This window comes from Carcharhinus amblyrhynchos, chromosome 25 (genome assembly GCF_965287045.1).
Source record: "Carcharhinus amblyrhynchos chromosome 25, sCarAmb.v2.hapA, whole genome shotgun sequence".
Taxonomy (NCBI): domain Eukaryota; kingdom Metazoa; phylum Chordata; class Chondrichthyes; order Carcharhiniformes; family Carcharhinidae; genus Carcharhinus; species Carcharhinus amblyrhynchos.
The window spans coordinates 933265-945901 of NC_137348.1; the positions used below are offsets into that span (position 1 = coordinate 933265).

Consider the following 12637-nt stretch of genomic DNA (forward strand, 5'->3'; position numbering starts at 1 on the left):
ATTCGTCAAACACAACTTCCCCTTAATGAATCCATGCTGCGTCTGCTCTATCAAACCATTCCTTTCCAGGTGCCTCGCTATTTCTTCTTTGATGAAGGTTTCTAGCATTTTTCCAACTATAGACATTAAACTAACCGGCCTATAATTCCCTGCCTTATGTTTGCTACCCTTTTTAAACAGTGGCATAACATTAGCCATTTTCCAATCTTCCGGCACTTCCCCGGAATCCAGCAAATTTTGGTAAATAATCACTAAGGCATCCACTATCACCTCTGCCATTTCCTTCAGAATCCTGGGATGCATTCCATCCGGTCCTGGGGACTTGTCCACCATCAGTCCCCAGAAAGAAATTTGGCAGAAAGAAATTTGGCATGTCAGCTACAACTCTCACCAACCTTTACAAATGCACCATAGAAAACATTCTTTCTGGTTGTATCACAGTTTGGTATGGGCTCCTGCTCTGCCCAAGACAGCAAGGAACTACAAAAGGTCATGAATGAAACCCAGTCCATTACACAAACCAGTCTCCCATCCACTGACTCTGTCTACACTTCCCACTGCCTCAGAAAAGCAGCCGACATAATTAAGGACCCCCACGCACCCCGGACATTCTCTCTTCCCACCTTCTTCCGTCGGAGGAAAAAGAAATAAAGGTCTGAGGTCACATACCAACCAACAGCTTCTTCCCTGCTGCTGTCAGTCTTTCGAATGGACTACCTTGCATTAAATTGATCTTTCTCTACACCCTCGCTGTGACTATAACACTACATTCTGTACTCTCTCCTTTCCTTCTCTATGAACAGTATGCTTTGTCTGTATAGTGTGCAAGAAAGAATACTTTTCACTGTATGTTAGTACATGTGACAATAATAAATCAAATCAGAGTGAGTGAAGGAAGATACATTTTAAAGTTAGTTGTCAATCAGATATACATGGTTTCCATAGTAACCAGCAGTAAAGGGCTGACTGACGGCATCCTTCTACTAACAACAAATATCCTTCTGTATTAAAGTTGCAAAAGCTATGTGAAAGTTATTTATATCAGGTACAGTAACTAACATCAATCCATCAGCAAAGGTGAAAGGCAGCCAGGGTATTAACACAGCTTCATTACATTTGGTTGATCATGAGGAGATTCTGGGAAAAAAACTTGTAGCTGATGAGGTTCAATTCAGAGTTTGATGAAAATGAGATTGGCGGAGGGGGGAGCAGGGAGGCAGACGCAGAGTGGAATCCTCAGCAGCAGGGAGGCCTGAAAGGAGGCGCAGTACTCACCAACAGCAAGCTGACGAGACAGGCAGGAGCACGGCAGGGAACGGGGAACATCTATTGGATTAAATTGCATCTATTTCAATGCAAGAGAGCTGATGGTAAGGCTGGTGAATTCAGGGCATGGATAGAGGAAAAACAGAATTCTTTTAATCACTTTCAAAGTACAACCAGGTTTTATCTTCCAGAATCTTCTGTCTCCTTTCTTCTTTGCTATTTTCATTACTGAGATAACGCTTTCTTTTAAGACAATACTGAGCTGACAGAGGCATTACTGTGTCAGAGAGCAGTGCTGGCTCTTATACCCCTGATGACATGCCAACATCCCACAATCGGATTGGTTCTCAGGTTACCAAAACATCAAATTTAAATCGAATAGTCTGCCATTAGCTAAGTGCCTAGTATAAACTGATTGGCAAAATTCAAAAACAGCTTGTTGTCTTGGTAACACTACTGCCTGGCCACTCGATACAATATGCACGCACCAATATGTGTTTGTAATTGCGAGGTGATTCATTTTGGCACGACAAACTTGAATGCAGATTACAGGGTGCTGAGGAATGTGGAGGAACAGAGAGATCTTGGGGTTCATATCCACAGATCTCTGAAGGTTGCCACTCAAGTGGATAGAGCCGTGAAGAAGGCTTATAGTGTGTTAGCGTTTATTAAAAGCGGGTTTGAGTTTGAGCCATGGGGTTATGCTGCAACTATACCTAATGTTGGTGAGACCACATTTGGAATATTGTGTTCAGATCTGGTCACCTCATTTTAAGGAGGATATGGAAGCATTGGAGAGAGTGCAGAGGAGATTTACCAGGATGCTGCTTGGTTTAGAGGGTAGGTCTTATGCGGAAAGGTTGAGGGAGCTGGGTCTTTTCTCTTTAGAGAGGAGGAGGATGAGAGGCGACTTAATAGAGGTTTATAGAACATAGAAAATAGAAAAACTAGAGCACAAACAGGCCCTTGGGCCCACAAGCTGCGCTGATCATATCCCAACCTACTAGGCCTACCTACAACCCTCAATCCTATTAAATCCCATGTACTCATCTAGAAGTTTCTTAAAAGACCCTAACGAATTCACCTCCACCACCACCGACGGCAGCCGATTCCACTCACTCACCACCCTCTGAGTGAAAAACTTACCCCTGACATCTCCTCTGTATCTACTCCCCAACACCTTAAACCTGTGTCCTCTCGTAGTGACCATTTCAGCCCTGGGAAATAACCTCTGAGAATCCACCCTATCTATACCTCTCAACATCTTATAAACCTCTATCAGGTCACCTTTCAACCTTTGTCTCTCTAGGGAGAAGAGACCGAGCTCCCTCAATCTATCTTCATAAGGCATGCCTCCCAATCCAGGCAACATCCTTGTAAATCTCCTCTGCACCCTCTCAATAGCTTCCACATCCTTCCTGTAGTGAGGTGACCAGAACTGCGCACAGTACTCCAAGTGGGGTCTGACAAGGGTCTTATAAAGCTGCAGCATTACCTCCCGACTCCTAAACTCAATCCCTCAATTAATGAAGGCTAGTACACCACACGCCTTCTTAACCACATCCTCCACCTATGGACCCAGACCCCAAGATCCTTCTGATCTTCCACACTGCTAAGAGTCCTACCCTTGATATTGTACTCCTTCATCCCACTGGTCCTGCCAAAATGGACCACTACACATTTACCTGGGTTGAAGTCCATCTGCCACTTCTCTGCCCAGTCTTGCATCCTATGTCCCGCTGCAACTTCTGACATCCCTCCAGACTATCCACAACACCACCAACCTTCGTATCATCGGCTAACTTACTAACCCATCCCTCCACTTCCTCATCCAGGTCATTTATGAAAATGACAAACAGCAAGGGTCCCAGAACAGATCCCTGGGGCACTCCACTGGTGACCAACCTCCATGATGTGGGTATGCCGGTGTTGGACTGGCGTAAACACAGTAAAAAGTCTGACAACACCAGGTTTTAGTCCAACATAGGTTGGACTAAAACCTGGTGTTGTCAGACTTTTTACTGGACCAACCTCCATGCAGGAAAACACCCATCCACAACCACTCTCTACCTTCTGCAGGCAAGCCAGTTCTGGATCCACAAGGCAACAGCCCCTTGGATCCCATGCCCTCTCATTTTCTCAAGAAGTCTTGCATGGGGGACCTTATCGAACGCCTTGCTGAAGTCCAAGTGAACCACATTGTTCCTTCGTCAATGTGTTTAGTCACATTTTCAAAGAACTCAACCAGGCTCGTAAGGCACAACCTGCCCTTGACAAAGCCGTGCTGACTACTTTTGATCATACTAAACTTCTCTAAATGTTCATAAATCCTGTCCCTCAGAATCCTCTCCATCAACTTACCAACCACTGAGGTTAGGCTCACTGGCCGGTAATTTCCTGGACTCTATTTCCTTTTTTTGAATATAGGAACCACATCTGCAATCCTCCAATCCTCCGGAACCTCTCCTGTCTCCATCGACAATGCAAAGATCATCGCTCTGCAATTTCTTCCCTTGCCTCCCACAGTAACCTGGGGTACATCCCATCCAGTCCCGGTGACTTATCTATCTTGACGCTATTCAAAATTTCCAACACATCCTCTTTCTTAACGTCCACATACTCAATCTTTTCAGTCTGCCGCAAGCCTGCACTACAACCACCCAGAACACTTTCCACTGTGAATACCGAGGTAAAGTATTCATTAAGCACCTCTGCTATTTCTACTGGTTCTATACAAAATTTCCCACCTTCGCATTTTATAGATCCTATTCCTTCACATCTCATCCTTTTACTCTTCACATATTTGTAGAACACCTTAGGGCTCTCCTTAATCTTACCTGCCAAGGTCTTCTCAAGACCCCTTCTGGCTCTCCTAATTTCTTTTTTAAGTTCCTTCCTACAACCCGTATACTCCTCTAGATCCCTAACATCGCCTAGCTCTCTGAACCTTCTGTATGCCTTCCTTTTCTTTTTGACTAGGTTCATCACAACTTTCGTGCACCACGGTTCCCGTAACCTACCAAAACCTCCGTCTCATCGGAACGTTGTCATGCAGAGCTTCAGACAAACATTCCTTGAAAATCTACCACCTTACTTCAGTACATTTCCCCGAGGATACCTCCTTCCAATTTACATCTCTAATTTCCTGCCTGATGGCTTCATATTTCCCCTTACTCCAGATAAACACTTCCCCAGCTTGCCTGATCCTATCCCTCTCCCAATGCTAGTGTAAAGGAGATAGAGTTATGATCACTATCCCCGAGCTGCTCTCCCACTGAGAGATCTGACACCTGTCCAGGTTCATTACCCAATAGCAGATCGAGTACAGCCTCTCCTCTCGTAGGCTTATCTACATACTGTGTCAAGAAACCCTCCTGAACACAACTAACAAACTCCTCCCCATCCAAACCCCTTACCCTAGGGATATTCCAGTTGATGTTTGGGAAATTAAAGTCTCCCATCATGACAACTCTGTTATTATTACATCTCTCTAGGATCTGTTTCCCTATCTGCTCCTCAACTTCCCCGTTACTATTGGGCGGCCTGTAGAAAACACCCAGCAAAGTTATTGACCCCTTTCTGTTCCGAACCTCCACCCACAGAGACTCCGTAGTCCCTCCACGCCATCTACCTTTTCTACAGCCATGACACTGTCCCTGATCACCAGTGCCACTCTGCCCCCTCTTTTGCCCCCCTCCCTGTCCTTCCTGAAACATCTGAATCCTGGCACCTGAAGTACCCAGTCCTGTCCCTGAGACATCCAAGTCTCCGTAATGGCCACCACATCACATTCCCAAGCAGCGATCCATGTTCTAACCTCATCCACTTTATTCACTACATTCCTGGCGTTAAAATAGACACACCTCAAACCTTCAGTCTGAGTGCTCCCCTTCTCCATCACCCGTCTATCCTCCCTCTCATATTGTCTATAATCCTTCTCTGTTTGTGAGTTAACCTCCTTGCTCTCAGTCACCTCATCTCTATTCCCTCCCCCCAACCTTTCTAGTTTAAAGCCTCCCCAGTAACCCTAGCCAACCTTATATGATGATGAGGGGGATTGATAAGAGTGGACGTGCAGAGACTATCTCCTCGGGTGGATGTAGCTCTGTTACTAGGGGGCATAACGATAAGGTTCATGGTGGGAGATATAGGAGGGATGTCCGAGGTAGGTTCTTTACTCAGAGGGTGGTTGGGGTGTGGAATAGGCTGCCTGCTGTGATAGTGGAGTCGGATGCTTTAGGAACTTTCAAGCAGTTATTGGATAGGCAGATGGAGCACACCAATCTCTCCTCATAGCTAATGCCCTCCATACCAGGCAACATCCTGGTAAATCTTTTCTGTATCCTCTCCAAAGCCTCCGCATCCTTTTGCCGTCCAGAATTGAACACAATGTTCCAAGTGCGGCCTCAAGTCCTACAAAGGTGCAACATGACTTGCCAATTTTTAATACCCAGGCTAATGAAGGTAAGCATGCCGTATGCCTTCTTGATGACCTTCTCCACCTGCATTGCCACTTCCAGTGGCCTGTGTGCCTGTATACCCAGATTCTTTTGCATCAATGCTCCTAAGGGTTCGGCCATTTACTATATATTTCCTACCTGTATTAGACCTCACATTTGTCCAGATTAAACTCCATCTGCCATCTCTCCACCCAAGTCTCCAACTGATTTATATCCTGCTCTATCCTCTGATGGTCCTCATCGCTATCCGCAAATTCACCAACCTCTGTGTCGTCCGCAAATTTACTAATCAATCCAGTTATATTTTCCTCCAAATCATTTATATATAGAGAAGAAATATTTCTAGAGAAGAAACTGCAGGAGCCCTGGCTGAGATATTTGCACCTTCGTTAGCCACAGGTGAGGTACCGGAAGACTAGAGAATAGCAAATGTTGTGCCCACGTTTAAGAGCTGCAAAGAAAAATCTTGGAATCATAGACCGATAAGCCTAACATGTGTGGTGGGTAAGTTGCCAGAAAGGATTCTGAGGGATAAGATATTCAAGCATTTGGAAAAACAGGTTTGGTTAGGAGTAGTCCACATGGCTTTGTGCATGGGAGAACAAGCCGTACAAATTTGTTAGAGTTTCTTGATGAAGTGACCAGGAAGGTTGATGAGGGCAGGGTGGTAGACATGGTCTACATGGACTTCAGTAAGGCCTTTGATAAAGTTCCACATGGTAGGCTGCTCTGGAAGGTTAGATCACATGGAATCCAGGGAGAGCTGGCAAATTGGATGTACAATTGACTTGATGGTAGGAAGCAGAGGGCAATGGTGGAAGAATTCTTATTGGACTGGAGGCCTGTGATTGTTTTGCCTCAGGGGTCAGTGCTGCGCCCATTGCTGTTTATTATCGATATCAACGATATGGCTGAGAATGTACAAGGCATGATCAGTAAATTTACAGATGATACTAAAATAGGTACTACTATACACAGTGAAGAAGGTTATCTAAAATTGCAGCAGGATGTTGACTAGCTGGGGAAGTGGGCCGAGAAACGGCAAATGAAGTTTAATACAGCTAAGTGTGAGGTGTTGCATTTTGGAAAGTCCAAATTAAGGCAGGACTTTCACGGTGAATGGTAGGAACTTAGGGAGTATCGTGGAACAGAACGATCTTGGCATTCAGGTGCACAGTTCTCTAAAGGTGGAGTCACAGGTAGATAGGGCAGTGAAGAAGGCTTTTGGTATGTTGGCCTTCATCAGTCAGGCATTGAGTATCGAAGCTGGAAAGTTATGTTGCAGCTGTACGGGACATTGGTGAGGCTACACCTGGAGTATTGTGTTCAGTTTTGGTTGCCTTCCAAAGGAAGGATGTTATTAAACTGGAGAGAGTGCAGAAGAGATTTACAAGAGTGTCGCCGGGATTCAAGGGACTGAGTTATAGGGAGTGATTGGACAGGCTATGACTTTTTTCATTGGAGCGAAGGAAACTGAGGGGTGATTCCAATTTAAATCCTGCTAATTACATGCACTGGTACGTGTTTTGGTTAAACCTTTGCAACTTTATAACACACAGTGTATACTTGCGTAACAAAATGAAAAGCTATGCAATAAAATGCATGACACTGAGTACTTCTTCTAAAGGAATTCTGAAGTCATTGTAAAGAAAACATCACTGCAGTGAAACTTTCTTTTATCCAAAGGATGGGTTTTATAAAATTAATTTATTTATGTTGCCACGCGCTGAGCTAGCAGTCTATGAAGTTTGTAACATTTAAGAGGCAGGATTTTCCACTGCATGTTACATTTGGTCCCACCTAGGTCCACAAGGATAGGTCTCTCTTGGGATTTTTTGATAGGTCAACAGATCAGTTCAAGGGCCAGTGAGCGGCAGTTTGTGTCAGTTAGTTTGAGGCTGTCAATTTTAATTATAAGAGACAGCATCAAATGGTCTGCAATTGCTTGATTTTAAGAGGAGTGGGCTCAGGTTAAGCAACTCAACTGAGCTCCGGAGAAGCCCTGGACAAAGAACAGTACAGCACAGAAAACAGGCCCTTCGGCCCTCCTGAGTATCCAAGGATGTGGAAGGTTGGTGACTCCGTGCTGTGGGCCTTTGAAACAGTGTTGATCTGCTTGACATGGCCAAAGAGCTGGAATTGTGCTTGTATATTGATGTTTGAGTGTTCTCAAGAACCCAGAGAATCTCAGAGACAAAAATCCTTGGGCCGTTGTTGAAACTACCCAAGTTGGAGCAAGTTTTAAATAGAATTGCAAAGCAAAGTTTGGAAACCCTTGTGAGAAAGATGAAGTTTCAGTGAAATTAGTTGATTTATACGCCTGAACTCCACCACCTCGCCTGCCACAGAATCTGGACGGCCTTGTCTGAGCTAGGCTGTAAAGTTCCGCCCAGTGTTACAGATGTCTGGCTGGGTTATTGTGAAACCCATGTAATCTGCTTTGATCCCATTTGATAATTATTATGTAGTATGGTGTGGTTGACCACAACTGGTGGGTTAATTCACATGTACTCCATATTCTAACCTTCAAGATAATTACCAGATCAATTTGTAAATTGTATTATCGTTCTAACCTTGTACATTAAGTTTATTTTTTCTGATCAAAATCCATGGAGTTTTGTGGCTTTCTTCACTAAGAAAGTGTCTGGAATCTCAAACTGTGTCTACTTTAAACAAGATGTTACTGGTCCCTAACTGGATCTCTCCAACAACTTGAGGGTTTAGCCAAGTGCCTGAGGGATCAGTATTGTGACCGCAACCATTTAACATTTACATCAATAACTTGGATAAAAAGACCCAAAGCAAACTCCAAACACGTGCAGGTTAGGTGGTTTGGCCATGTTAAATTGCCCCTTTTGTAAGTGGGACCAGCTGGGGCAAATGGGGATAGGCCCGCGTGGGATTGTGGTCAGTGCAGATTTGATGGGCCAAATGGCCCCTTTCTACAGTGTAGGATTCTAGATTCTATGTATGGTTGCTAAATTTGCTGGTGACATAAAAATGGATAGGAAGTCTTGTACCCCAGTGAGAGTCAGTATGTGTGGGACCCGTACCCCAGAGAGAGTCAGCGAGTGCGGGACCCATACCCCAGTGAGAGTCAGCGAGTGCGGGACCCGTACCCCAGTGAGAGTCAGTGAGTGCGGGACCCGTACCCCAGCGAGAGTCATTATTTGCTCATTAGCACACGGCTATTTAGGGAGCTCCCCCCCTCCCTGTGTCTCGTTTCCAGATGCCCGTCGAGAACAAGATTTAAATATGGGGTCAAATGTTCAAGTTAAAGGGCAGGCATTACCATGGAGATGGCCTGTCAACTTCTCGGAACACTACGAGTTCTGTATTTATTAAAAATGATGCAATTTCAAGGAAACAGGAAAGATTCTATTGGAGTCAAATTGCTGTGTGCAGGATATAAATCACTGAGATTTATGCAAGGGATAAATATTCTCCCAGAACTTAACATTCCCCAGCTCTCAGTCCTGGCAGTGAAATATTTGAGAGAGCAGACTGGGCTCTCTGTCCCTCAGCACTGACACTCTGACAGTGCAGCACTTTGTCAGCAATACTGCAACCACACCACGCCCCCTCTGTGGCACCAAAACACCTAAAACTGCACGTGACACACCCAACATCAATCAACATTGCCCAAAAATCAAACGGACTCTCATCCACTCAACCTCTTTACAACATCTCATGAGGTTAGAGCCTGAACACTGAAAGTTGTTTAAACAACAACCTTAGCATCAGAACATGGTTGCTGTCCTTGTATTAAAACCATTTACAGTTCAAACTTAGAACATTCATGAACCCCTGAACATTCTATGTTCTATGTTCTATTCATGAACCCCTGAAACCTTCAGTTCCAGTTACAGAATCGCAGGAGTATACTATACAGGGAAAGGCCATTCTCCCTTCAGTCTGTGCTAAACTCTTTCAAAACGCAATCCAGGTATTCCCCATCCCTGCTGATATCGGACTGGTTTTTCACACTTTCCACTTCCCTCCTTAATAACCTTGCTGAATCTGTTGCCACCACACCAAATCCCAACTGCCTGGAAAAGCTTTTCCTGAGAACAGCTACAGCACAAAAGGTGGCCATTCAGCCAGTCATATCTGTTCTGACCCAGTGCCTCTCCCCTGCCTTTTACCCTGTAATTCTACTCATTTTTCTTTTTCAGGTAATGATCCAATTCCATTTTGAAATCTCCAATTAATCCTGGCACAGCTCACTCTGACAGGATATTCCACTCTCACCACAGCCTCTAACATCAATCACCTGTTATCAGTAGCCTTCAGTTTTTAAACTCAGCCTCCACTGGGAACAGTTTCTCTGTAAATGGCCATGATTTTAAACACTCTCAGCTCATAGGACATAGTCCCAACTTTCCTGTCTCTATACATTCACTAAGTCTCTCATCGCTGGAACAATTCCTGTAAATCTCCTCTGCATCCTCTCTAGTTCCTTCCTATCCTTGCTGAAGTAGGATTCCCGAACACCAGCAGGATTTAAATCAGTGTTTAATACTCGGGTGTTTATAACCTTCTGGCTTTTGAAATCAATGCCTCTTTCTATAAACCCAGGATCTGAAATAATTTTTTTTAAGCAGTTTTATTCATCAGCCTGTCGCCTTGACAGATTGCAATGCCCTGTAAGCACAGAATAAAGAAAATTACAGCGCAGGAACAGGCCCTTCGGCCCTCAAAGCCTGCATCGACCATGCTGCCCATAAATCTCCTCTATCTAAGTAAAACATACCATCAGTAAGAGTCAGTGTGTGTGGGACCCATATCCCAGTGAGAGTCAGTGTATTCAGGGAGATGGAAAGCAATAATTAAAAAGGAAATAACCTCTGGCCTGCCCCAGGGTGAAAATCGTTTCGACCATGATAGCTATGTCTGATCAATGTGTTTCTGCCCTGGATTCACTACAAAGCTGAGTAATCCTGATTAAAAAAATGATTTTGTTTCTGTGAAGTGCAGGAAGTCCCTGTGTAGCAATTATATTCTGGATACATCAGCTATAAGCTGTTTGACAGTCTGTGACCATATTAAACTGGCTTCAGGTGTTAATTAGATTCTCTTTTTGAAGTATGCTGATCACATTAGACAGAGCATTATAATGATCCACTCCTCTGGCACTCAGTGGCCCTGTAGCTGTTTAATGGCTGTTAGGGGAGCTGAGGTCCTGAGGAAAGATACCTGGTGACAATCTCATTGCTCACTCAATAGTTTCATGGACTGGAACATGTACTGAAAGTGAATTGTCACTTTAACTGTTCCCAGCTCAGACGGAAGCCACTTATTCCAAACTGATTTGTTGATCCAGTTTTCTGACAATCTCCTGAAGGAGATCCAGAGCCACAAATGTGCATTTTCATTTTCACATCACATTTTTACAAGATTTTTCTCAGGAGCGCCTAAAGTATTAAAGCACTTTACAGCCAATGAAGTCAGTTCCTTCAGTGTTGCAGTGTCAGGAGCTCAGAAATCAATTTGTACAGAAAGATCCAGCAAAGTGACAATGGCCAGATGACTGGTCTGAGTGATAGTCAGAGACTGCGATAACATCCCGTTTGTCGTCACATGAGTTCTTTCAAAACCACCCAAGCAGACGGAGCCATGAGTGAAAGACAGCACCTCCAGCTGTGCTGCACCCCCTCAGGAAAGCACAGGAATGTCACAACCCAGAAATGAGGATGACACAAAGATTGGTGCTGTGGTAAATAGCAAGGGGGAAGGCCTCAGATTTCAGGATGATCTAGATAGGCAGAACAGTGGCAAATGGAATTTAACCTGGAAAAGTGATACCTTGTTAGTCCTCGCAAAGTGTAAGGGAGTCCATATTGAATGGCAGAACATTAGGAAGTACAGAGGGTCGGAGGGATGTTAGGCCGCATGTCCATAGATCCCTGAAGGCAGCAGGGCAGGTTAAGAAGGCATATAGGGTGCGTGCCTTTATTAGCAAGGCACAGAATACAAGAGGAAAGTTATGCTAGAGCTGTATAAAACACTCTTCATGCCTCAGCAACAGAACGGGCTTATTAGTCGCCATGTTACAGGAAGGTGTTATGACACTGGAGAGGGTGCAGAGGAGATTCACCAGCCTGGGCTGCAGTGGCTCAGCTATGGAGAGACTGGAGCAGAGAGGCCTGAGGGGGTGGGGACCTGATGGAGGTGTATAAAATTATGAGGGACATAGATAGGGTCAATAGGAAGGAACTTTTCCCTTTTGTAGAGTCAATAATTAGGGGCAGAGATTTAGCTTCAGAGGGATTTTTTTTTTAAACTTTCTCCCAGAGAGTGGTGGAAATCTGGAACTCACTGCCTGAGAAGGTGGGACAGGCTGGAAACCCGCACAACATTTAACAAGTATTTAGATAAGTACTTGAAACTCTGTAATATACAAGTCGAGGGAGCAAGTGCTGGAAAATGGGATTAGCATAGATAGGTGCTTGATGGTCAATACAAACACAATGGGCCGAAGACCCTCTTTCTGTGCTGTAAAACTCTATGACAATCCTTGAGTGATCTGAACCGTCAGATTGAGAGACAGAGATACGGATAGAGAGACATACAGACAAGGGTAGAGAGAGGGAGAGACCCACACACAGGTAGAGACAGACACATGGATAGAGACAAAGAGAAAGGTAGAGAGAGAGAGAGAGAGGTGCAGAAAGAAAGACAGCGAGAGACAGACAGTTAAATAGCAAGACAGAAAGAGGCACGGATTGAGATGGGCACCCGAGGTGGGTGGGGGTGGGGGGGGAATGCGGTGGTGGTGAACAGAGAGAGAGAGAGAGAGGTGGGTTGGAGAAAGGCGCACAGAGGCAGCAAAATAAAGGCAGAAATTGCCACACTGATTTTTCCAGCACTCCTTGTGGGCCAGGAACAGAAGCAAAGAACTCTCCCCAGTT

The 12637-nt window shown here is 44.7% G+C and overlaps 1 protein-coding gene across 3 annotated transcripts in view; it reads right to left on the reverse strand.

Annotated features, from left to right (window-relative positions):
* vav2 (vav 2 guanine nucleotide exchange factor) overlaps positions 1-12637 on the reverse strand; it is a 213023-nt gene that overhangs the window by 124585 nt on the left and 75801 nt on the right. The gene's annotated exons all lie outside the window — the stretch shown is intronic.